Below are 24,188 nucleotides of genomic sequence, written 5' to 3'. Positions count from 1 at the left end.
GTACGGCAAAAGAGGATTACGATAACAGAGCAGCCTTTTCAGCGATCTGACTTTTTATTTTTTAAGGAAAGTAATTTTTTTCTCCATTCTCCTCTGCAACGGACTTCTGGGTAGAAATCATAAGCGTGGGTGGCCTTAAAAAAAACACCCCATCGTGGAGACAGGAAAAAACACAGACACACCAAAGTTTCACAGCGGAATCCCATGCATGTGTACTCAGAAGTAAGCCCCACTGAAGTCAAGGGAGTTTATTTCTGTGCAGACATGTATAGGCTTGCACTTGGAGTAATGTAATCCTATATCTATTTACCAGAGAGTAAGCCTCGTTGAACTTACTTCTGAGTAGACATGCATAGGATTGCACTGTAACTGGTGCTCTGAGTCCGACTAGTGAATGGCTCGTCTACTCTGGCATCCAGCGGGCAATCGGTAGCAGCCAATGAGAAGCCCTCAAGCATGTCCCGAGTTCTGCACCCACCCACCCGCTTGTGATTTCCAGCAACTTGTATACAGAGGCATAATGGTAATCCCATTCTGCAGAGCAGCTCTTAGGATGGACAGGCGTGAGTGTGCGCATGCGCGAGTTCTTTTCTTTGGTTCTCGTCTTGTTCCCTGGATGACTACGGGCCGGTCCACACCTTAGGTTATTGTGCATTGTGAACCCATTGTACCTCCTTAAATTCCCCTTGGCCACGAGGCCTTCTCCAATTAGGCTGATTCAAGTCAAGGCTAAACTGTCCCTGCTTAGAATAAACTCAAGCGAGGACAGGACAATTAGGGCAAGATACGGCCAAGCAAAAGTCTTTTTATCTGGGAGCAAGTCCCACACAACTCACTAGGGCTGTGGGTGATGATGGGACTGCATTGCATATTCAATCCTATTTCGGGTTTTAGGATTTTAATATGCTTGTCTTTGGCTGGATCATGTCCAATGCTTTCTTGGACAGTTGCTTGCGAGCAATATGAGCCGCGCACAACGGGGATTTAAACGGAAAGGCTCTGAGATAGGAAGCTTTGGGGCCATTCACCTTCTTTTCAAAAATGGAGCCCTGAACGATTTTAAAGCGACGTTTCCGTGGGAGTGTTTGTCTCTTTATAGCAGGGGAAAGGAATCCGTGTCCCTCTAGAGCAGGTTTCCCAAACTTGGGTCTCCAGTTCTTTTTGGATTACATCTCCCATCATCCATGTGTCAGGGATGATGGGAGATGTAGTCCAAAAAGAGCTGGAGACCCAAATTTGGGAAACTCTGCTCTTGAGGTTGCTGGACTCCAACTCCCAACAACGCCAGCCAGCTTCGGCTCAGGGATGATGGGCATTGTAGTCCCAGCACCCCTGGAGATCCACAGGCTCCCCAGCTCTGCTTTAAAGAAGGCAGGATGGTGTCTTCCCATCGGGTTGTAATTTAAGAATTGCGGAGACTTAATGGTTTGCTTTGCTTGCGCGAAGAAAGAAAACCCGCCCCTCTAGAAAGGCATTATTGCCTCTCTATGGCGCGTAGGAATAGCTCTCTTAACTTCAAAAGTGCAAAGTAAAGCAAACATCCCAGCCAAACTGAAGGCTCTCCACTCAGTCATCATGAATATGAGATTTTAAACGAGCCCGTTCCCTCGGCTCTAATTAGCAACCACAGCAGGACATTTGCCAGCAGCTCATCGCATCTTTTGATGCCAAAACGGACTTCCTTCCAAGCGTTAGAGTTTGAGGCCGTCGCCTTCACGCCTTGCTCGTGATGCTGTCAAAAGGAGCTGTCTGTCCGCCGTCGGAAGCAGAGCACTCGGCAACTTAGACGGGTCTTAACTCTTAACGACCCTAGGAGCAAGCGAGTTAACTCTTGCCTTTGTTTCGCTCTTTAAATATGGAGGAGTGGTGTGTCCCCCGGTCTTTTCTTTTAAAACGAAAGCATCTCTTCTCTTCTGGATGCTATACTCTTTTTAAACTGGGCGGGGGGGGGGGAGAGACGATACCACAAAACAGTGGCGTAGCGTGGGTTGTCAGCACCCGGGGCAGGGCAAGTAATTTGCCCTAACCCGTGGATTTGCGCCCTCTAACCCTAACCCCCAGATGTTGCGCCCGGTGCGACCGGGCCCCCCCTGCACCCCCCACGCTACGCCACTGCCACAAAGCCTGCTTTTGAATTTCCTACTTTCTTCCTCTTGCTAAATAAAAGATCAACGGGCTGCGGCGCCCTCTTGCGGTAGCACAAGCGTCATAACACTCCGCTTTTCATGGAAACTGCGTGCTGCCGGCTGTAAGAACAGCTGGATCTGCGAGCGCCGGTCAACCGTCTTTCCATCCTGAGAATGGTGAAGGGCGATCGTAGCAGAGGCTGGCGGTGCAGCTCCGAGGAGCTGAAGCTCAGAGGGGACACACATATGCGTACCTAATCCACATGTACTCAGTTACCTAATGCACATGTACTCAGTTCTTGGTTTGGGCCCCTTTTGCATCAGTCACTGCCTCAATGCGGTGTGGCATGGATGCTATCAGCCTGTGGCACTGCTGAGGTGTTATGGAAGACCAGGATGCTTCAACAGTAGCCTTCAGCTCTTCTGCATTGCTCGGTCTCATGTCTATCATCTTTCTCTTGGCAATGCCCCATAGATTCTCTATGGGGTTCAGGTCAGGCGAGTTTGCTGGCCAATCAAGCACAGTAATCCCATGGGCATTGATCCAGGTTTTGGTACTTTTGGCAGTGTGGGCAGGTGCCAAAGTCCTGCTGGAAAATGAAGTCAGCATCCCCATGAATGTCCGTCTGCGGAAGGAAGCATGAAGCGCTCCAAAATCTCCTGGTAGATGGTTGTGTTGACCCCTGGACTTAATGAAGCACAGTGGACCAACACCGGCTGATGACATGGCTCTCCAAATCTCTTTTCTGATGAGAGTAGCTTTTGCATCTCATTTGGAAACCAAGGACTCAGAGTCTGGAGGAAGAATGGGGAGGCACACTATGCCAGATGCTTGAAGTCCAGTGTGAAGTTTCCATGGTCTATGTTGATTTGGGGAGCTATGTCATCAGCTGGTGTTGGTCCACCGTACCTGCCTTCTAGCTTACCACCTGCCCACAGGGTGGCGCTTCATGACAGCTTCCTCTTCTTCCTTAGTCTCAGGGTTGCCCTCGCATTCTCAGGCATGGCGAGGAAAGTTGCATGAAGGGTCACCCGTCAGCTCAGCTACTGGGAACTGGGGTGAACTCCTGACCAGTGTGGTTTTTAGAGTGATCCAAATGCCATGTGGACTGACAAATCCTCAGAAGCTTGACAGAATTTAGGTAAATTAACAAGGGCAGCCTTATGATGAAACATGTGACAAAGTCACGTTGGACATCAGCACCTGGAACATGTGTTATTTTCCTGCAACATGTGCCATGTTGCCCCAGTACATCCTGCTGCACACATGCAGCTTAAAAAAAACAGAGTTCTAGTCAACCACAGAAGAATTTTTACATCAGGTGTAACTGAAATATACAAGGACACTCTTACAAGAAAACGTTCCGCGCTTCAGGTGATGATGGTAGAACACAGATGTTCATACATTTCAAGAAAATGGGTTCTAGCCAACGATCATTCTACCCAGAGTAGACCTGTTGAAATGGATAGGCATGGCTAACTTAAGTCCATTAATTTCAATGGGTATACCACATTCAATGGGTATAACTCACGTTTCTTTCTCTTCCGTTCCAAACTCTAGAATGAGAAATTAAGCCTTTGACCCTGCTCTGTAGTCATCACAGGAAGGAAGCAACACATCTTCAGAGAAAACCTGAGTGCTGACTTGAAATAATTAAACCTAATGGGAACCATTCCATTGATGGGACATCTCAGGTGAGCAAAAACTAATTCCATTGCATATTAAACTGTCACATAATAAAGAGGTCTTCTGGGTTCGTTGATAGCTTTAAATCATCACTATCTAACTATAGTTCTTTCTTCCACCATTCACATTATCATATGCGTGTTTATTTGGAAGTAATGTTACACTGTGGCTGGTAATGATTACTCTCTAGTAAGTGTGCCTAGGAATGCAACTTTAGTTGCTGATCTATTCCTGGAAAACCCTCTGCTCTGTTGAGGGAGAGGAGTCATGGTTTATTTATTTACTATGTCTGATCTCCCCCTTTCTAAACCCATATTTTAGGTACTAAAATCTAAGATTTTGGGGTACTTTACATCTAAGATTTAAAGGATTACTTAGAATCATAGAATTGGAAGGGATCCTGAGGATCATCTAGTCCAGCCCCCTACAATGCAGGAATATGTAGCTGGATCAAACCTGCAACCTTGGCATCATCAGCAACATGCTCTAACCAACTGAGCTGGTAAACTGGTTTCTTCTTGATTATCCATCACAGAAAATAATTCAGTCACCTTCAGAATAAGATCTCCATAGGTCAGTAGCAAAGGAAAGGTTTACAACTTCTAATAGAAACATGATGTATATGTTTGGTGCAAAGCTCTTAGTTATTTAGGATAAGAGGAAAAAATATATAAGGAATTGTCCCAGTTACTACCACCCCATCGAAATTATTATCAGGTTGCCTTTGGTATCAGCAAGTACCTATTGTAAACCCCTGTAATATAAAATAAGATGCACTGTGGATTAATGAATCTTATGAAATATATTTGTTGCCTGCTTCAGATGTAGCCCTGATAATTCAAACTGAACTCTGTTTACAAAATTATGGTACTCTTGATTGTCCCAGTGCCATCAGTGTGAAAGGCTAAACTCAGGTCCATAGCCAGATTATTTATGGTGAGGCCCAATCAAACACTGTAAGGTGAGAAGTGTTATAGGTCTGTGTGGAACAGTAAGCACTCTGGTATGTTTAATGGTGTATGCTCTATTAAATCATTTTAATAACATTTACATTTTAATAAAATGTAAAAAATGCCAACTGTTTGTCAGTCAGCCTAGTACCTTTAGTACTGCATAACCTCAGAGAACTGGGAGTAGCTTTATTTCTTCCTAACTGAGCAATTGCAGATGTCCCTTTATTTCTCTTTAAGAAGGCAAGAGATCAGAGCTTGTAATGGATGTAATGGAAAACCATGGCTTCCTGCAACAAAAAATGAACTGCAGTGAGCCTTAGACTCACAGGTTTCCCTTCTCCACTCCTCCTCTTTTGGTTCAGTAGGAGTAGGAGTAGGAGATTGAAAACTTTTATTTTTAATTTAAGTTAGCCACGGTTCTTTATGCTGTCTGAACTCAAGGAACAGTGGTTTGTTTAAACTCCTGTGGTGGGTAAAAGAAGTAGGAAGTGAACATGTTTTCAGGATACAACTCTTAAGATGAATATACGTTCCTCTTTACAAAAGCCTTTCATCTGAACGGGACAACAGCTCCCAGAAGCTTTTCCTCTCCCCTCCCTGAATTCAAAACCTGCTCTTCATGAAAGGTCAAGAACCATCTGAGAATCCAATACACAAAGCAGGCACAATTAGAGTGGTGATGCTTCTGAATACCAGCTACTGGAAACCAGAGAAGGGGAGAGTGCTCTTGAACTCAAATCTGGCTTGTGGGTTTCCTACAAGCATTTGGTTACCCACTGTGAGAACAGGATGCTGGACCAGATGGGCCATTGACCTGATCCTGCATGCTCTTCTTATGGTGTAGTGGTTAAGAGCGGTGGACTTGTAATCTGGTGAACCGGGTTCGCTTCCCCGCTCCTCCACATGCAGCTGCTGGGTGACCTTGGGCCAGTCACACTTCTCTGTAGTCTCTCAGCCCCACTCACCCCACAGAGTGTTTGTTGTGGGGGAGGAAGGGAAAGGAGAAAGTTAGCCGCTTTGAGACTCCTTCAGGTAGTTATAAAGCGGGTTATCAAATCCAAACTCCTCCTCCTCTTCTTCTTCTTTGAATGGAATCATGCCCCAAATCTACTCCTGCTTCCCCCTGCACAGCTTCTACTACAGGGTTGCCAAGTACTAATCTGGAGGATGATACCGTCAAATGTATTTAATCACCAAATGGAGCTGCAGCTGCCCTGACTCCCAACTTTTTATTCCATCATTCCAGTCATTGCCTATTGCTCCAGCCAGCAGGACAGGTTAAACTAGATATGGTGTTTGCCTTTGGACACTGAGTGACAGAGGGAGCGGCAAAATAAGGAGAATGAAACCCACAGAATGATTAGTTGCATTGGGGTGTGTGTGTGTGTGTGTGTGTGTGTGTGTGTGTGTGTGTGTGTGTAAAACATTCTGTAATGCTCAAAGCATTCAGACCCGACCCTGTCTGATGGTAGTAGACAAGGCTGTCATATAAGCCCAGACTGCCTGCCTGAGGTCAATTTTTTTGTCTGCTTCATAGCAGTAAAAAGCTGTGTTTTTCAAAAGTAGCACCGAACAGCTGCAACAGGCAGTATTAAAGAGAGAGATTTCACAATGAGATTCCTGAGCATGGTTTACCCAGACTTCAAGAGCAAGCAAAAATGTAATACACATTCAAAGTAAATCTCTGTATGATCTTTAGTGGTTTTTCATCTAACAGCAAATCTCACTTTGTAATATTTCCCTTTGGAATACCTATCCTGATAGATCCTCCTGTTCTCCAGAAATGTGAGCTTCTGACTCATCTAGGCATTCACTCTCTAAGGTATGATTCAGGTGGAGAGTGCCATTGTATGGTTTAGTTACTAGGTGGTTCTGGACGTAGTTGTATCTGGGTGGAGTCACGGCTTTCCTATCGCTGTTCTCTTTGTGTTTACAAGAGCCAATAAAGTTATTGTCCAGCTTCCTCATTAGTATGTCCTCCATGCCTTCTGGTACCCTGCAATGTGTAAGCCAGCTCTTCCCTGGGGTTTGGCAATGCTAATGTGAGAAGTAGACTATGATACTGGCCCCACCAAAATAATCAATTTCATTCATATGTTACCAGAATTGTGGAAACACACATTGACTCTCATGCTTGTGCAGGGAATGTATGTTTTGGCCTAGCTTCAGCAGCAACTCAACAAGTAAGCTCCTTTTAGAGCAGGGATGGGGAACCATATATTATATTGTGTGACTCCAACTCCCATGATCTCTGACCATTGGTCATCCTGGCTGGAGACGATGGGAGTTGGAGTCTACCAACTTCCAGAAGGCACATATTCCCCACTCTTATCTCTAGGTAAAGGTAAAGGGACCCCTGACCATTAGGTCCAGTCGTGGCTGACTCTGGGGTTGCGGCGCTCATCTCGCTTTATTGGCCAAGGGAGCCGGCATACAGCTTCCAGGTCATGTGGCCAGCATGACTAAGCTGCTTCTGGCGAACCAGAGCAGCGCATGGAAACACCGTTTACCTTCCCGCCGGAGCGGTGCCTATTTATCTACTTGCACTTTGACATGCTTTTGAACTGCTAGGTTGGCAGAAGCAGGGACCGAGCAATGGGAGCTCACCCCGTCGCGAGGATTCGAACCGCTGACCTTCTGATTGGCAAGTCCTAGGCTCTGTGGTTTAACCCACAGTGCCACCCGCGTCCCCACTCTTATCTATAAAGCTTGTATTTCTCAGTAATATCTGACTCAGGAGTGGCCATGCGTAACTTAAGCCGATGTCCATATGCTGTAATGGGCTGGAGGAGGGCCAGTTAATTGAGATTGAAGCCTGGTCATATGGAGACTCTGTGTGAGAGGGGTTTCGGAGTCTGAGAATTTGAAAATGTGCATGTTCTGGATAGGGTTGCCCTACCTCTTAAATAACAGGTAGAGTTTGGGGGTGTTCCTGAATTCATCATGGCCACTAGAGGCCCAGGTGTTGTCAGTGGCAAGGAGCACTTAACATCCAGCTTTGGCTGTTATGTGAACTGCACCATTTCTTGTTACACTGAGATTAGCAATCTCGATGCTAGACTACTATAATGCTCTCTACATGGGGCTGCAATTAAAGATAGTTCAGAGACTTCAAATGATACAGAATGCAGCCACTAGGATGCTTGTGGTAGCCAAACATTCAGAACATATAACTCCAATTTCTGCGACCTGTTTATTTCCCTGCCTATTTATTTATGGGCTCAATATGAAGTACTGGTATTGATATTAAAATTACTAAATAGTTTGGGACCAGGTTAACTGAAGGTTATCTGACACTTGCCCGCATGCCAACCTGGCCAAGCTCCAAGAACAGCGTCTGGGGCTCTGCTTGCAGGCCCACTGTCAAGCTCCATCAGACTGGTGATAAGAGACAGGGCCTTTTTACTCGTGGCCCCATATATTTGTAATTATTTTAGAAAAGCAGAACATATGGCCACTGCTTTGTTGGTTTTTAAACATACTTTCAAACTTGTTTCAAACTGTTTTCTATTAAAAGTGCTGTGAGTTGGGTTTTAAACTGCTGTTGCTTTTAGTTTTGCAACTGGATTCTTTTATTTAAATTTTGTTTTATGCTCTTAATTTTCTTATGTAAGTCATATTAGGAGGCTTGTCCTGAAAGGCAGCACATAAGTACAGTACTGAAAATAAACGACTAAGGCTGCAATCCTAACCCTACTTACCTTAGGAGCAAGACCCTTATATTCAATAGCACATACATCTGAGCAGACATGGTTAGGATTGTGGTGTAAATAACTAAATAAAAGTACCACTCTTGATAATTATGGTTGTAAATAACTGCTTTCATTTTTGACACCTCAAGCTTAAATTTTTATTTTATCACTCTGGCGGTTGTTGCTGTCATCAGTTACAAGAGTTTAGTGTGCAATATTTTGACAGCACAGTGAAGGAAAATGTTGTCAAACTTTGACACCTTTCTCCCTGTTAGATCCAAAAACCTTTGATTGCATTTAATGTAGCTATAAATCTTCTGAAATACTTATATGTCTCTTTTATTATGTGGGTAAACTCTGAGGTAGGAGCAGAGTGGCTGATAACCTTCTGGAAAAGACACGTGTTTACGTGAATATTTTCTTTTTCATATTTAACAATGTGGAAACACATTAAAAGGCAGAAATATTTTCTCAAAATGAAGTAATTACTCTCCCCAGCTTATTGATTTTAATGATGGAAAGAAAAAACCTATTAACACAAATACACATCTTCAAATATGACAAACCAAGCATAGAAAAGCAAGAAAAAGAAAAGGTGGATTTGGGGGGTGGGGGTGAAAAACTTTTTTGCCTTGGAAAAATCTTACTCACTTAGAAAAATATGTCCCATAGCTGTTGACCTTTAGCTCCATAAATCTAGGTCTGATCGGGTCATTTGGTGTATAATTATTGCAATCTGAAAGTAAGTTAAAATATTAGTATATAAGCTGCTTAGTGTCGTAGTACTGTACACATTTGCTGGGCAATTAAAGCAGAAATATAGTGCATTCCTAACTCCTGCTCCATGCTGCTGAAGGAGCTTAGGATGGCGACCATTTGTTCAGTTTCACCAGTGGGGAGGGCTTGGCTGTGTTGTGACTACTCCGCGCTGCCCCCAACAGGGTGGGAATCTACCACTATTTTGGGACAAGGCGAGGGGACAATAGCTTTGAATCCACTGGATCCAAAGTCTAGAAGATGTCCTGTGGGCCCTGATCCTTGGGGCCCTCTGTTGCACCAGACTGGAGCCAGCACAGAAAAAGGGGTGAACTCTGTGCCTTTCCTTCCTTCCTGATCCAGTTTTTTTAAAAGCAGATCTTCTAACTGCACAAATTTTAGCCCCCGGGTTTGTACCATTAGCCTGCTCTAATAAAAAATTACTTCTTTACTTACAAGTAAATGCCTCTGTGCTTTGATCTTGGCCAGGAGCCTGGATATAAAGAGGAAACGCACAAGGCATACAAAGCAGGCACATCAGAATATGGATTCCAATGGCTAGAGTTAGATATAGACAAGAACAACAGAGAAGTAACATATGGAACAATCACATTTCTAAATATATCTTAAGGCGACCTTTATCTTGCAAGTAAGACTCTGTTTTGTATATGTGCTGCCGAAGAGAGCACTTAAGACTCTGTTTTGCAAGTATTCACATGTGGACTGCATGTAAATCCAAACTGTTATTTTATTTTTCTGTTGACTTCTTGAAACATGGAAAAGTCTAATTATTAACTGGTTACTAGTCAGCATGTTCTTTGATACTTGACTTCCTTATGAAAATACAAGCCTTTATGAGTTAATAGCCACATAGTGAGGAACCAAATTGCAAACAAATGATTACCAAACCACAGAGACCAGTCTTTTCAAAAGAAGAAATACTTGAAGCCTGGTGGTAAAATATGTAAAAGGAAGTTCTTTGTGACACCCACTGTTAGCTAACAAGCAAATCCCGTAGGAGCTGCCATGCGAAATGAAAATAGTTTCCTTTACACTGTAGTTCTAATTACATTTACTTGGAAGTTAATTCCATAAGCAACCCTGTTTACATTGGAGGTGGCTGTGTACATTATGGTACAATGCCCTTCCAAAAATTATATTTTAAAATATTTTTAAGCTGCTTTATAGGACAATCCCCCCTGAAGGTCCTAACTGGAGAAAAAGTGGGTGGTGGTAGTAGTATTAGTAATAGTAATGCCCTGACAACACTCTTGAACAATAATCAACATTTAATTATAAATCAATCAACACTGAAAAACAAAGTAAACTTAACCAGCAGATTAAAAACCAAAACTCTGAAACAGCGGCCCAAAGAAAATAGTCCTAATTAAAAAACAGTTCAAACAGTTGGCCCTTCCATTCCAGACCTTCTGAAACATGCCTAGGCAAACTCGGCCCTCCAGATGTTTTGGGACTACAACTCCCATCATCCCTAGCTAACAGGACCAGTGGTCAGGGATGATGGGAAGTGTAGTCCCCAAACATCTGGAGGGCCGAGTTTGCCTATGCCTGTTCTGAAATATCTCTTGGGAGGGAGTTCCGTAAAGTAGGAACCATCACTGGAACGGCCCTGTCAATTGAATTATATTATTTATGTCCTGATGCATAAAGTCTGCACGTATATATACATAATCTGCATAATATATATAATATCCATAATTTGATGGGGTGTACTCATCAAATGTAGAAAACCAGCAATGTAGAAAACTAGGAACCACATGGCATTGGTATAATATTTTTTTCCCATGCTGCAGTTTATTGGATCTTAGGTAAAGATGCTAGGACATAAGTATATCTTAGATTTTTAGCATGAAATCAGTTATTCAGACAGTTTATCAGGTACTTGCTTTTTTAAAAAATAAAGAAGCCTGAGATTTGTTTTGTGTGTGTTTATTATTTAAAATGTTGTTACAGTAAGAGAAGGAATCAGTAAAGTCTGAGCATATGTTTCTTTGCCCTTTTGATGTTTCTGTTTCAACATGAGAGAAGTGTAACTGTGTCTGCGCGTTATTACCAAACAACAGAGCAGAACTCATTGCGAACTTGCCAAATGAAACATTTGTAGTGCAAATATAATAGGAACTGGGTGACTGCTGGATTTTACCTGTTGCATTGGAACTGTGAAGTCTGGTTTTGCCATCAGAATGAGATCTGTCATGTGGCAGTGATTAGCTGCATGACTACTTTTGGGTTGCTATTCTGGTTGGTTCTTTTGACTAACAAGCAAGTAATGGTCTGGAGCAAGGCTTTGCCACCATCAAGTAAACAGGTAATTGGGCTGCAGATTTCAAAACCAGAGGGGAAGCATAGATTTGAACCTAGTCAAAAATATCTCCATTGGCTGCTTTTACAAGCTTCTAGGGAAAAACCAAAAACTGCTCTCTCTCTGCCTTTCCTTTCTGCTTGGCATGCAGAGAACACAGCTCAGATCGTGTTCATTAAAAGTGGGTTTTCTGGCTTGGATAGGACAATCAGGTCTAAATGACTAATATTTTTACTCCCAGCTGCTGGCTCTTATGATTCCCTTGTGCATCACTCCTCCTGTGGATCAGCCACTCTAGTTTGGTGAGCTGCATGGCACGAATGGCTTCAAGAAAATTATTTTCAGACTGATTTCTATTTATGAAGTCATAGCATGTGGGTTTTCTTAAAGTGGGGGACTAGAGATCTTGGGCCCAACACAAAAGACCCAGGACTCAGGAGCTCTTGGGCAACTGTTTATCACACCCTGTTGGAATTCATCCCATGGCTAGTGTTATAAGAAAAAAACTGCTTCTTTTCCCTCATGGGGTATCCAAGAGCCTGTATAGAGTCCTTAAGTGGGTTCCCTATTAGTAGGAGAAAATAACAGAGGCCAACCAGAGAATATTGAGAAGCAAAGCAGCTAGTAAGCCTGATCTTTATTAAACTGTTCCAACAGGGTCCTCACTCACCACATGCAGGAGGGAGGAGGAATCCAGAACAATGGTGCGCAAGCCCTTATCTAGACTTTTGAAACTGCCCACTCTGTAGCTCAAGACCACCCCCCAAAAATCATACATACATCACAGGAGGAGGTGGTCTACAGCAGAAATCCTGTCTGCCAGGATATCTGTTAATGGTCGGTCACTGATTGCTTTACCTGGGCAGCCTGGCCATTCTTTTTTGATGGCAAATACTACAATACCTGAATCCAGGTCACAGGCTAACCCTATTCATACACAAATATGCCCGTAAGACAGGTAAGAAAAAGACAATGGAGAGACTTTCCCATTTCCTTCCTCCCTGCAGAGAAATATTTGAGGTCAATTTGGGAGAGTCAAAATGGATTGGGAGAGTCAAAATGGATTGGGAGAGTCAAAATGGCTTCAGGATTGTTCTCCTGTACTTATTTCAGACACGTTGTTTATATACTTATGTATGTGTTTGCCTTGTAAATTTATGAACATTTAATTTATATATTTGAAATCTTAAATTCTTATAGCACTAGGATGAAATATGTTGCCAAATCCATAACTGGACACTACATTTATCAGGAGGACCAAAAAAAAAAATAATGCCAAAAAATTGTTGCAAACTTTTGAGTTCTCAGTAACTCTTCATAAGGCAAGACGATACACAAAGTGGAGAGAAGATTAAAACCTTTTTTTTTTTAAAAAAAAGTACAAAATTTGGCTGCATGTCATGTTATAGCCATGAGGTCATCTTGTAAATGCAGTTGCAAAATGAAGGTTACAGGCTGAATAAGTCCCTCCCGGGCACTACAGATATAAAGTTAGACACCTAGGATTCTGCGATAAAGAAACGACTAATCCCCATATCTGAGAAATTGAAGTCTAGGTTGTAACAGAGATCTATGGCTATAGATGAAACCTATACAGTATTTCACTTTCTAATGCAATATAAGTTATACTGTGTGTGTGTTTGCACCTAGATGGATAATGGTAGATAGGTAGTTAGATATAAGATCTGTTTCTTCAGCACAGAAGAATCTCTGCATTGGTATTCTCAGTCAGTTTGATTTTTACAAATCTTTACACATTTAATGACCATTCAGACTTAGATGCCCTTCTGTTCTGCACATTTTATGGGTTCACTTCACAGAAAAGCCACATAGTTATTGAACAGAGTCTTCATGAATCAATCTGCTAGTGTGCAATTCAAGTTGCAGTAAAACAAGCCTCCTTCATATGTTAACAATTGTGGGTTTGATGCATAAAAGCATGACACATTGCTTGCATTCGTTTCCTAAGTATTTTATTCCCATTGAGTTCACCTACAATAAAACTTCATTTCACTCTGAAATTCATTAAGCTCTTGTTTCTCTCCAAAAGCTATTTTCTAGCAGGGAAGAGTTTCCTGCTTAAAATGTGGAAATGCTCCCCCCCCCCATTTCAAAGGATCAGCAAGGTATATGAGTGAAATGTCTCCTAATTTAAATCTCGTCTTGTCTAGGTTCTCAGTCCAACATTCTAGGAATAGAGAGATGGGTCTGATGTTCTTCTTGGGAATAAACATGCACACCAATCTACAGTGGTACCTTGGTTTAACAGCAGCTTAATTTATGAACAACTTAGATTAAGAACACTGTAAACTCGGAAGTAGGTGTTTTGGTTTGTGAACTTTGCCTTGGAACTGTTGAATGTGTTCCATTGGTAAATTGAGTCCGCTGCTGCTATGAGAAAGCACGCCTTGGTTTACGAACGCTTTGGTGTAAGAACGGACTTCCGGAATGGATTAAGTTTGTAAACCAAGGTACTGTACTGTGTCTGTCTAAAGAAGAATTTAATTTAATCTAATGATAACCAGGATGGGGAAGTTAAAACTATGCACTTAGCATTTGATCCATAGCTATGGTTCAGCTGAATCCAAAATGTCCCAGACATTAAAAAATGAGCAGCTGTTTGCTGAGACAAAGGAAATCACGATACACATCTTCACACTCATGCAATACCAGGAACCTGCAATGATCAAAATGAACTCTAGAGCTCTGAGCTACCAATAGGATAGTGAAAAAGGTTATAATCATCACCATCATTTGTATGCCACTTTCCACAATACTGTGTCCAAAGCGGCTCACAACATTTACTACTACTACTACTACTATTATTATTATACCGCACTATACCCAGAGGTCTCAGGGCGGTTCACGTATCAAATGCACATTAATAAATGTGGCAATTCAAAAACATATTGGGGAAAATAAAATTATATATATAATGTCAATAAATACAGAAAATAAATCCATGCAATATCACATAACACATTATATAATATAATACAAATAAACTAACTTAATTTAACAGCTTAGAATGAAGCAGGAGAGAGAATAATGCCCAACACAGAAATCAAATGGTAATATACGTAGCTGGGAAGGGCCATTGTCCCCGAAGGACATTTCACAGAAGCTCACCAAAATTAGCTTACATGCATTGGGCAGTAGCTGTGCCTCTCACTAGGTCACTGAATAAATGCACCATTGAAAGGCAGCAGCAAGAAAACTGGTCAGGCAACAAGAAAGATTTTGGGCATGTCATAGATACAAATATGAAACAGATGAAACACAAATCAGTACAGTGATGTTGAACACACTGAAGTTACGAACTGAAAAGGACTGTGCACCCAGGACAGAAATGTGTGTGTAAATTTTGCCTTGCTGACGGTGGTCCTGTAGCAGTTGCTCTTGCTGTAGAAGCAAGATACTTTCGAAACTGAACTAATAAAGAGGCAAGGCTTTTTACAAAACGAACAACTTGTCTCCTCAGCAACGGGAACTGCTCTAGCTTGTGATGCTACTGCCCAATGCATACTGATTGTGATCTATATGCACAACATGAACTATAGGGAAAGATCTGTTAATGAAACTCACATGTCCCACCCTTGATTCTCCTTGTTGTTGTTGTTTAGTCATGTCCGACTCTTTGTGACCCCATGGACCAAAGCATGCCAGGCACTCCTGTCTTCCACTGCCTCCCACAGTTTGCTCAAACTCATGTAAATAGCTTGGAGAACACTGTCCAACCATCTCGTCCTCTGTCGTCCCCTTCTCCTTGTGCCCTCCATCTTTCCCAACATCAGGGTCTTTTTCAGGGAGTCTTCTCTTCTCATGCAGTGGCCAGAGTATTGGAGCCTCAGCTTCAGGATCTGTCCTTCCTGTGAGCAAGAGGAAGAGTTTGGACTTGATATCCCGCCTTTCACTCCCCTTAAGGAGTCTCAAAGCAGCTAATAATATCTTTTCCCTTCCTGCCCCACAACAAACACTCTGTGAGGTGAGTGAGGCTGAGAGACTTCTCTGAAGTCTCTGAAGTGTGACTAGCCCAAAGTCACCCAGCAGCTGCATGTGGGGGAGTGGGGAAGCGGACCTGGTTCACCAGATTACGAGTCCACAGCTCTTAACCACTACACCATGCTGGCTCCCTACATTTAGTCAAATCATGTAGCCTTTTGAAATTGTAGCTATGGCATCCAGACCCCCTCAAAGTGCCACAATTGGTATTTCAGAGTGCATGAATGTACACACAAGCACATACCCACACTCTGACACATATGTATAGACAGTGTTCTGTTTCAGAACAACTATATGATCTATTCTAAAACAAAAACATTTTGCTTCAGTTTGCCAATGAGAATGAAACATTTTGGGCTATTTTTTTCTGACAAAGTTTGAACAGTTTGTTATGAAATTTATGAGGAACCATATTTTCCATTAAGAAAGTGTTTTCAATCATGCATTTCAGTCTATCACACACAAGTGTAAGAAATAAAGCAAAGCTCATTTGAAGATTACGGAAGTCTGTATTGGCATTGCTTTTCACCATTTAATAATTTACATCTTTGGAAATGGTGAGAAAATACTCTGATTTATTCCATTTCATATTTTTCCTAAGGCCAGAGGCTAAATGAGGTAGAATACCAAGGTGTAAGCAAAGGCAGGGAATTGCATTAGGCCACAAAGGCTGATCTCACACTCTTGATGTCTAGAGGTTCATTTTTTCTATTTTTTAAGGGAAAAGAACACAAACATATTTTCTATACAATTTATTTTTCAAAAATGTGGTGAAAACATACCTACAGGGCTCAATTAACATGCCGTGGGTAAACATTCATACAAAACACACGCTCACACACCTGTCTGAAGACTTTCATGTGGCAACCTGAGTGCCTGGTTTGAAAAAGAAAAATGGAAGATTTAATTGATTATGACATGGGCTGGATTTAGCCACAGGCGGAATATATTTGGTAAGGAAATGGGACCATGTGTAGAAACACAAGTTGTCACAAACTGATCATGCCAAGAAATTTCATGAGAGTTTTTGGGAAGGGGGGTGGTGGAATTCATTTATTCAAAAGATGACTGACTCCCAGCATATTTCCTGGAAACACTTTTTTTGTATAATTTTGTATTTTTAAATGAGTATGTTGGGATTGCTTTGTAAACAAAATGAAGGGAATATAATTATTAGTAAAGTATATTACCATGTTCTACCATGACATTACCCCACTCTTTCCAAAGTGGTGGTAGCAGTAGTAGCAGCAGCAGCAGCAGCAGTAATCATCATCATCATCATCATCATCTCCAGTGTAACTCAAGACGGCTTTCAGAGTATTGCAATTGTTGGGATGTAACTCAGCCTGCACTGGAGGCTGATGTGCCTGCATGCAAAAGAGTAGGTAAAAGAGAGGAACCTCCCAGTTTCCTAGACTGTCCTTTAAGCTATGCCGACCTTTCCTCAGATGCCAGACTGATACGCTTAGGGACACATCCAAACCATCCATTTAAAACACTCTTATACCACCTTAAAGTCACAGCTCCTCCCAAAGAATACAGGGAACTGTAGTTTGTTAAGGGTGCTGAGAGTGTTTAGGAGACTGTTAACGAACCACAGTTCCCAGGTTTCCAAACCCCCCAAGTGTCCCTATTTTCCAGGGATGCCCCTGATTGAGAGAAGCTGTCCCAGTTTCTGATTTGATCCCGGAATGTCCCACTTTTCCTTAGGATGTACCTATTTTCATTGGAGAAATGTTGGAGGGTATGGTGTTATCCAACCCCTAAGCCATCTGAAGGCAATCCTGTATAGGGAAGTTTTTTAAAATGTTTAATGATGTTTTTATATATGTTGGAAGCTGCCCAGAGTGGCTGGGGCAGCCCAGTAAGATGTGTGGGGTAAAGGTAAAGGTACTCCTGACTGTTAGGTCCAGTAGCGGACGACACTGGGGTTGCGGCGCTCATCTCGCTTTACTGGCTGAGGGAGCCGACGTTTGTCCACAGACAGTTTTTCTGGGTCATGTTGCGAACCAGAGCAGCGCACGGAAATGCCGTTTACCTTCCTGCCGGAGTGGTACCTATTTATCTACTTGCACTTGATGTGATTTCGAACTGCTAGGTGGGCAGGAGCTGGGACCGAACAATGAGAGCTCACCCTGTCACGGGGATTCGAACCGCCGACCTTCTGATCGGCAAGCCCAAGAGGCTCTGTGGTTTAGACCACAGCGCCACCTGCATCATTGTCATTATGGAATGGCATGTTCCCTATTTTCATTGGAGAAATGTTGGAGGGGAGGGGATTCTTTGGGAGAAGCCATGACTCTTAAAGTGTTATAAGTGTGTTTTAAATGTGACTAAGCACTCACAGATAGCCTTATCCTCCATGAATTTGTATGTTTCCTTTTTAAAACCATGTGGATTGGTGGCCATCTTGCTGCACTAAATTCTATAGTTAAGTATGTGATGTGTGAAGAAGTACTTTTTTTCTGTCCTGAGTCTCTACAGCTTTACTGCATTATTCCAGGTTCAGTATTATGAAAGGTGGAGACAAGTGCATCTCTACCCACTTTGTTCCATACTAGCCATGATTTTATAAACTTCTGTCATGTACTCACTTTATTTAACACATCACCTAACATCCTCTGTTATGAATAGTGAAGCATAGCAGCTTCCTGGGGTGGGGACTGATAATAATCAGGATCACAGCACATGGCCAGGGGATGGGGCTCTACCCTGATTAAAATGGCTACTTTGAAGCTGCTATTCTCATTGAAAGGAAATCCATCACCAGTACCAATAGGGGATTTTCTCTGATTGCAAATGGCAGCTTCAAATGAACCATCAACATCAGGACCACTTAAACTCCTATTTCCACGCATGCTGCAATCCCAATAATTTGCAGGCCTCCCCCCCCCCCCATGGCCCACCCTGCTGCTATTTGCCCTTTAAATAATGTGCATGCTAAATGCAAAGTTGCTTTTCACATCATGTTTACAAGTGACAGATTTTGGGGTTCTGTTGAAGGTTAGCAATTTATATGTGTATGTGTGCGTGCGTGCCATCATGGGGGTTGAGTTTCTGTCTCAGATACAATAAGTGTCTTGGGACATCATTATTTACATTTAATCTTGCACACTTTCACATTCTGTATGCCATGCCAAATCAATGGATCTGAAAAGCTTCCTAACAATTTCATCCATGTGTTTGAATGGGGCTTCCTTCACAGTGGGTGAGTGTGAAGGGCACAGGCAGGGAGGAACACATTTACCTGGGATGATGTCACTTTACACTGAGTAAGTCTTACTTCTGAGCAGGAGTGCCTGAGACTGAGTTGTTAGTTGTGTTAGTTGGTAAGGAATGCTGGTTAGAATTTCTTTTATTAACCTTGGGGTCCCTTTGTGAGACACCCTTCTGAAACACATACAATGGTACCTCGGGTTAAGAACTTAATTCGTTCTGGAGGTCCATTCGTAACCTGAAACTGTTCTTACCCTGAAGCACCACTTTAGCTAATGGGGCCTCCCGCTGCCACTCAGCCGCCGCCACACGATTTCTGTTCTCATCCTGAAGCAAAGTTCTTAACCCAAGGTACTATTTCTGGGTTAGCAGAGTCTGTAACCTGAAGCGTCTGTAGCCTGAGGTACCACTGTAATGTGCTATTCTCTATCTGTGAATGTAGCCAGAGCAAACCCCTTGCATGACTGATAGCAGGTTTGTAGCATTGTAGCAATCCTACAATGTCCTGAAAATATATGGAGGGGGGAAAAGAAGTGGAGTGTGTGTGTCTTCCTTATTTCTGCTGGAAACAGTGACAGAAACAAGTGTCATTGTGTTGTTTGTCTTGTTTATTTATTTGTAAAAATATTTACGTACTATTGTATCATTAAAAATATATCACACAGTGGTATATTTTTATTTTTTTTTATTTTTTTGAAACCAAAAAATAAAATCATAAAAAGTTTTTTAAAAGTTTAAAATGAAAAGAAATTAAAAACTAATATCAATAGACCATTGTGGGGGGCACTCTTAATTGCCTGCATAGGCCTGGCAGAATAGAATTTTTTTCAGCAGGCATTTAAGGGTTGGGACAGGAGGCACCTGCTGAATCTTTATTGGTAGGGCCAGTGGAGTGTGGTCAGCAGACTAGGGGGACTAGGCCAGTTCCTTAAATGTTTCCAGTAAATTAAGAGTAAAGGTAAAGGTAAAGGGACCCCTGACCATTGGGTCCAGTCATGGCCAACTCTGGGGTTGCAGCGCTCATCTCGCTTTATTGGCCGAGGGAGCAGGCATATAGCTTCCAGGTCATGTGGCCAGCATGACTTAGCCACTTCTGGCGAACCAGAGCAGTGCACGGAAACGCCGTTTACCTTCCTGCCGAGCGGTACCTATTTATCTACTTGCACTTTGACGTGCTTTCGAACTGCTAGGTTGGCAGGAGCAGGGACCGAGCGACGGGAGCTCACCCCATCGCAGGGATTCGAACCACCGACCTTCTGATCGGCAAGCCCTAGGCTCTGTGGTTTAACCCACAGCGCCACCCGTGCCTGTAAATTAAGAGTATGAAAGTATAAAAGCCTGGCACCTCCTTCCCAAAGCCTGGGAATCTTCTGCTCAGATTTGGGAGGGAGGCGTGATGCTCACATGCAACATCTGGATGTTGTGACATTGCCCCCTCCCCATGCCCTCACATGCTGGTGCCTCTGTCCCTAACTTCACTGCAGTTGAAGCTTCACTGCAAGCCACTGGGCAGGGTGTTCTACAGGACTGGGCTGATGACACTAAAGGCTTAATTTCACATTGTTGTCAAATGAGCCTCACCAACTTGGGGAACATTTATGGGCTGATGACAAGGGTCCATTGGCAAGATTTTTAAAATTAGCCAGGCAACACTAGATCCAATAAGCAATTATCAACAAAGCACAAGGAGTGGGGGGTGGGGAGAACAGTGAACAACCAGCCGTGGTATGAAACACTGGAAGCTTCAATGCACATACACTGCATAAAATGGATTTGGGAAATTTGGGGGTTTCTAAAGGATGCGCAAAAGAGTCCCCACACTCCCTCCCTTTCTTTCATGCAAATACTGAAGGTTCTAAATACTGTAGCTTCTTCTGACTTTTGCCTCTAGAGGGAGGTATAGGACTCTTCTTTAGCCTTCTAGGCCTTTTCGAACTTTAGCAACTAAAGGACAGGGAGACGAAGATCGGTTCAGTCAAAGTTGAATTATGTCCCATTCATTTCAGAAGGAGAACTGAGGTTAAATATTTCCCACTGAAATTAATGGGATTTGGAAATGCCTGACTTTGGCTTGATTGTGTCCTGAGTAATAAGAAACAACAAACAGTATTAAGAAGTGTTTAAGCATTAAAAGAGGTGCAGCAACAAATCCAGTATTGTAAGATTATTGCTCTCAGAGTTAAGTATTAGGTAAAATTAGGCTAAAATCCTAAACTTTCTTACCAGGGAGTAAACCTCACTAAATTTAGTGGTACTTAACTTCTGTGTAAACAGACTGCAATGTTAAGATTTTAGAATCTACTAAGTAATAACAGCCTGTATAATAACATAGTACGCAATGACACTTACCTGGAAATAAGCCCAGTTAAACTCAATTAGGATTGCAGTGTTAGGAGACATTTTCCCCATTATCTGGAAAAATTAAGTTTGAATGATATATATTCTATTGCATTAATCCTGTATAGGAAACACATTTAGGAGGAAGATAATATTTTGAATAGCGAAACAAGTGATACTTTATGTCATTTAATATGCTTTAACTAATATTATTTCATCTATTAATTTTAGTACATTTGTTGAAGTGTTGCTCTTCCCAAGGCTTTCCCCAATCACTCTTCCCAGTCACAACACTGGAAGCCAAAAGCAGCTTTACTTCTTGCAGAGTTGTTGGATAAAACGCTGTCATAGCTCCATAGCTGAAAGGCAGGCATACCCAAACTCGGCCCTCCAGATGTTTTGTGACTACAACTCCTATCATCCCTAGCTAACAGGACCAGTGGTCAGGGATGATGGGAATTGTAGTCCCCTTTGCTCCCATGTTTATCAGCACCGCAGCCAGAACACCCACAAAAAGGTTATATAATCTCCAGGTTTATGTATTTTCTATATTCATGTATTCAGTATAAGGAAGCTGCCTTAGACCAGGTCAGATAATTTGCACATCTTAACCTAGTATTGTCTGCTATGACTGGCAGCAGCTCCCTGGCATCTCAGGCAGAGGGTTCTCACATCACCTGCTACCTCATCCTTTTATTTTGAGATACCAAGGATGAAGATGGGACCTGGTCCTTTCACTCTCTACTTGTTTGACTTATGGACAGAACTGTGGGAGGTGACTGCCAGGGAGTCACTGAGCAAGCCAGGTCCCAGTGATAGAGCATGAGCTGGGATGAAGTAGGATAATCTCTTTTGAAGTTCTCTGCACACAGACCCTGAAATGTATTTAATCTGGATTAAAGGAGATTTGTGCAAAGCTTGACCAACCCCATACTCGGCGAATGCATTCAGATAACGTCTTATACAGACAAATTCTGCACATCAAATTCAGCATGAAATTTTGTTCAACTTTGTCAAATGGTTATTGCAGAAATATGGAAAACTGAAATATCAGACTCTACTTTTGCTGTTGCTCGGCTGCTTTTGGAATACAGCCAAGATTCACAATATGATCTGAATCCTGGTGTCATTCCTGTTTCCACTGGAATACATTGAAGCAATTCTCTTTTACTTATGTGACTTGGCTCACATATACAAGTTTACGTCCAAGTAGCTCACAGTACTTGGGTCACATATACAAGTTTACATCCAAGTAGCTCACAGTGCTGACATACATATTTTTTATTTTATTTTTTTATTGAAAATATTTCAGTGAGACAAAATAAAGTGAAAAACAAATGAAAAATGTAAATGACTACAGAGATAATTCCATATTATCTTCCAGTGCACCCGTTCTGCTGCGAGTCCCCCACACATCAAATCAGTGGTTGCCAGTCTTTTTGGGCCCATGGGAACATTTAGAATTCTGAAAAAAATGCATTGCGCTCCTGTCACAAAATGGCTGCAATGGCAGCATGGCATAGCACAAGGTGGTGGCCTCATCTAAGAGAATGGAAAAAGAGTCGGGTACACAAAACTGTGCCAACATGGAAAATTATACTAAAAAAAAAAATTATGTTGGAAACTTGTAAAGACCAAACAGATTCCAGGAATCTATTTTTCCAAATATTGCAAAATCTTTTCTGTAGTGTTGCCTGTTGCTAGTGGAGTGGGTGTCATAGATTAGAACTAGGAAATGAATGAATAAACCATAATTCGAAATTACGGTATTCTTGAACCCATCATAGCACAGTGACAAATAAAAAAGATGTAATTAATGCTGGCTCACTAGTGATCATGCAACAAACACACGCATATTCTTCTAGTCTTCAGGCAAAAATTGCTACTAGAGTGACCATACAGATCATTAGCAAGAAAGACAGTTGCTGCCTCTAGGCTTACAATCTGAAAAGACGTGGCACAGAAGAAAATGGGTTGGGAGTGAGGAGGAAATAAGCAAATACTTATAAAAATATGGAACACAGGGTAGAAAAAGCAGCTCAATAGAAACAGCACACCAGAGAGCCAGTGTGGTATAGTGGTTAAGAGTGGTGGACTCGTAATCCGGTGAACCGGGTTCGCTTCCCTGCTCCTCCACATGCAGCTGCTGGGTGACCTTGGGCTAGTCACACTTCTCTGAAGTCTCTCAGCCTCAATCACCTCACAGAGTGTTTTTTGTGAGGGAGGAAGGGAAAGGAGATTGTTAGCTGCTTTGAGATTCCTTTGGGTAGTGATAAAGCGGGATATCAAATCCAAACTCTTCTTCTTCTTCAGAGTAGCAATAGGAAAACACTGTCCAAGACTAGTATTATGACTGAGGTTGAAAATAATCTGCAAGGTGCAGAGGAGCAAAGCATTGTTTCAAGTTCGGGGAAAAGTCAGTTAACAAAGAGAAAGACTGCCTTGCAGGGATCAACCTCCACCCTAACACGCACGCACACACACACACACACACACACAGAGAGAGAGAGAGAGCTCTTTACTGATGAAGATGTACAAGGTGGGGGATAACAATTGTCCTCTGTGTCCCAGAGAAACTCAGAAGTTGATGAACTATAACCCCTTCATCCACAGTGCTCTTTTTGTAGAAAAACGCCTCACCACGAATGCCTCCCCTATTCTCTTATAATGGCAATGGTGCCCACCTGAGAGGTGCCAGAACTCAGTTCTGGCAATTTACAGCTGAAAAAAAGTCTTGATCACCCATGAACCTTGGGGCTGATGGGAGTTGAGGTCCATGAACATTCAGAGAGCAACACATTGGTTACCCCTGTTCTTCATAATTCTGGGTTTAGTAACATTTTCCACAAGTTCCCCCTACCACCACCCGAACAGACCTTAAGCTAACTGGCCTATAATTTCCCAGATCACCTCTGGATCCCTTAAAATAAAATAATAAAACAACAACTGGTGTTACACTCCAGTAGTTATTCACTGACAATATGAAATTCTCAACCCAGGTTTGCAGGGTTTATGTCTGAAGCTGCAGTTCATGTGGCTATTTCTGTAAACCAGGGAAGAGAAGAAGAACCCTAATCCTTATGAAGCAGTATGAGT

The 24,188-nt window shown here is 42.3% G+C and overlaps 1 protein-coding gene across 1 annotated transcript in view; it reads left to right on the top strand.

Annotated features, from left to right (window-relative positions):
* The first annotated feature begins 3,482 nt into the window (after positions 1-3,482).
* The window catches only part of NKX2-8 (NK2 homeobox 8), a 47,790-nt gene continuing 27,084 nt past the window's right edge, over positions 3,483-24,188 (top strand). The window contains exon 1 of the mRNA XM_083620680.1: positions 3,483-3,821. The gene's annotated coding sequence lies outside the window, so the exon portion shown is untranslated. The remainder of the gene's footprint in view (positions 3,822-24,188) is intronic.

This window comes from Podarcis filfolensis (genome assembly GCF_964270895.1).
Source record: "Podarcis filfolensis genome assembly, chromosome: 1".
NCBI lineage: Eukaryota > Metazoa > Chordata > Lepidosauria > Squamata > Lacertidae > Podarcis > Podarcis filfolensis.
This window is presented reverse-complemented; position numbering and strand designations above follow the sequence as displayed.